The following is a 2,500-nucleotide window of genomic DNA, read 5'->3' as shown; positions in this document are numbered from 1 at the left end:
CGGCATCTCACCTCCGCCGGACCGCGCCGACATTCACTTTCACTGCGCCCATGGGTTTCGCACTGCCCCGTGGCTCGCGCGCACGTTAGACTCCTTGGTCCGTGTTTCAAGACGGGTCGGGAAGGTGGCTGACGTTAGCCGCGGACCCCGTGCGTCTCGCGCGGCGCTGCCCACCCGCAACCGACACGCCGCAACTGGGCACTGAGCACAGTCCCCAACCGGCGACGCACCGGCTCGGACGGGACGCCCGGCCCACGAAGGGCAGACGCGGCGATCCCTCCTCGCCCGGGCGACGGGCCGACGTGTCCGCGCGCCTATAACACCCACCCGGGGGCGGGCTACCTTGCGCGCGGCCTTCTCGCCGCCTCCCAGACGGTCGCGGCCTTCGCACGGCGCTAGTGCGCTGGAGCTGCTCGGAGGACAGCGCGAACGACGGGCCGCAAGGCTCCGCACGCCCACACGCTCCGCTCGGCTTCAGCTGAAAGCGTCGCGCGACTCGACAGGCCCTCCCGTTTGCCTCTCGACGGTTTCACGTACTCTTTAACTCTCTCTTCAAAGTGCTTTTCAACTTTCCCTCACGGTACTTGTTCGCTATCGGTCTCGCGACAGTATTTAGCCTTAGATGGAGTTTACCACCCGCTTTGGGCTGCATTCCCAAACAACCCGACTCTGGGAAGACGCAGAGCGCGCGCCCTCGCCGCCACCATGGGCCTGACACCCGCACCGGGACGAGGCCTCGATCAGAAGGACGCGGGCGGCGAACGACGTACGCGCAGCGAATTCCTTACGCCACAATTCCACGCGCCGCAGAGGCGCGCGGATTCGGCGATGGGCACTTCCCACTTCACTCGCCGTTACTGGGGGAATCCTCGTTAGTTTCTTTTCCTCCGCTTAGTAATATGCTTAAATTCAGCGGGTAGCCTCGTCCGACCTCAGGCCGATAATCCAGTGCCTCGTTTGCGAGAGACACGCGCGCGCCACCGAAGCTCGTGCGAGCGCCGCGCCCGAACGCGAGCCGTGCTGCTCCGGGCCGGGATCCTCTTCGAGGCCGACTCGTAACGAGACGCACGCCGCGTTCGGTTTCGCGCGCTGACACTGCGTTCGTGCTGTCCTGGGCGGGACGACCGTGGCAACGGCCGACACCGCACCGGCCCGACGCGTCGCCGCGCGGGAACGTTACAACGCGACCCTGAGGCGGGCGTGGCGCCGGGATTGACCCGGTGCCGCAATTTGCGTTCAGAACGTCGATGCTCAATGTGTCCTGCAATTCACATTAATTCACGCAGCTAGCTGCGTCCTTCATCGACTCGCGAGCCGAGTGATCCACCGCCAAGAGCCCTCCGTGACTTCGTCAGTTGGACAAGCGCGACCCAGCCGGATTGCACAGTCGAAAAAGCGGTGGCCGAGCGGTCGCCAGCCGTAGGCGACGCATGAAGCCAGCCTGGCACATGGCCACGGCACTCGGCGCAGAACGAAACAGGGTGACCGAAGTGCAATCGCGTGCGCCTCAACAGCGACGAAGGGCGTGCGCGGCCGCCAAGATACGGAGCCTTCTCCACCTGTCGAACGCACGACCACTCGATCGGCGATCGGCCGGTAATGATCCTTCCGCAGGTTCACCTACGGAAACCTTGTTACGACTTTTACTTCCTCTAAATGATCAAGTTAGATCGTCTTCTCGGACGCCGGCGCGGCCGTTGCCGAACGCGCCAGGTCCAATCGGAGGACCTCACTAAACCATTCAATCGGTAGTAGCGACGGGCGGTGTGTACAAAGGGCAGGGACGTAATCAACGCGAGCTGATGACTCGCGCTTACTGGGCATTCCTCGTTCAAGGGAAACAATTGCAATTCCCTATCCCTAGCACGACCGGGGTTCAGCGGGTTACCCGGACCTTCCGGCCTAGGCGGCGACACGCTGATCCGGTCAGTGTAGCGCGCGTGCGGCCCCGAACATCTAAGGGCATCACAGACCTGTTATTGCTCAATCTCGTGTGGCTAAGCGCCACTAGTCCCTCTAAGAAGTTCAACGCCGACCGATAGGGTCGCGTAACTAGTTAGCAAGCCAGAGTCTCGTTCGTTATCGGAATTAACCAGACAAATCGCTCCACCAACTAAGAACGGCCATGCACCACCACCCACAGAATCAAGAAAGAGCTCTCAATCTGTCAATCCTCACTGTGTCCGGGCCGGGTGAGATTCCCCGTGTTGAGTCAAATTAAGCCGCAGGCTCCACGCCTGGTGGTGCCCTTCCGTCAATTCCTTTAAGTTTCAGCTTTGCAACCATACTTCCCCCGGAACCCAAAGACTTTGGTTTCCCGCAAGCTGCCGGAGGGGTCGTCAAAGTAACGCCCCCCGATCGCTGGTTGGCATCGTTTATAGTCAGAACTAGGACGGTATCTGATCGTCTTCGAACCTCTGACTTTCGCTCTTGATTAAAGAAAACATTCTTGGCAAATGCTTTCGCAGTCGTTCGTCTTGCGCCGATCCAAGAATTTCAC

General features: G+C 61.1%; 3 non-coding genes across 3 annotated transcripts in view; all 3 read right to left on the bottom strand.

Annotated features, from left to right (window-relative positions):
- The window catches only part of LOC145915143 (large subunit ribosomal RNA), a 3,690-nt gene extending 2,750 nt beyond the window's left edge, over positions 1–940 (bottom strand). Inside the window, exon 1 of the ribosomal RNA XR_014403590.1 lies at positions 1–940. This exon is cut by the window's left edge and continues 2,750 nt beyond it. This is a non-coding gene — a ribosomal RNA (large subunit ribosomal RNA).
- A 244-nt stretch (positions 941–1,184) lies between these two features.
- LOC145915162 (5.8S ribosomal RNA) lies at positions 1,185–1,338 on the bottom strand. The gene has a single exon (XR_014403596.1). It is a non-coding gene; the product is annotated as a 5.8S ribosomal RNA (ribosomal RNA).
- A 259-nt stretch (positions 1,339–1,597) lies between these two features.
- Positions 1,598–2,500, bottom strand: part of LOC145914986 (small subunit ribosomal RNA) — a 1,824-nt gene continuing 921 nt past the window's right edge. The window contains exon 1 of the ribosomal RNA XR_014403442.1: positions 1,598–2,500. This exon is cut by the window's right edge and continues 921 nt beyond it. This is a non-coding gene — a ribosomal RNA (small subunit ribosomal RNA).

The sequence above is a fragment of the Ascidia mentula genome, assembly GCF_947561715.1.
Source record: "Ascidia mentula chromosome 2 unlocalized genomic scaffold, kaAscMent1.1 SUPER_2_unloc_1, whole genome shotgun sequence".
Lineage (NCBI taxonomy): Eukaryota > Metazoa > Chordata > Ascidiacea > Phlebobranchia > Ascidiidae > Ascidia > Ascidia mentula.
Note: the sequence above shows the minus strand (reverse complement) of the source record. Positions and strands in the feature narration are given on the sequence as shown.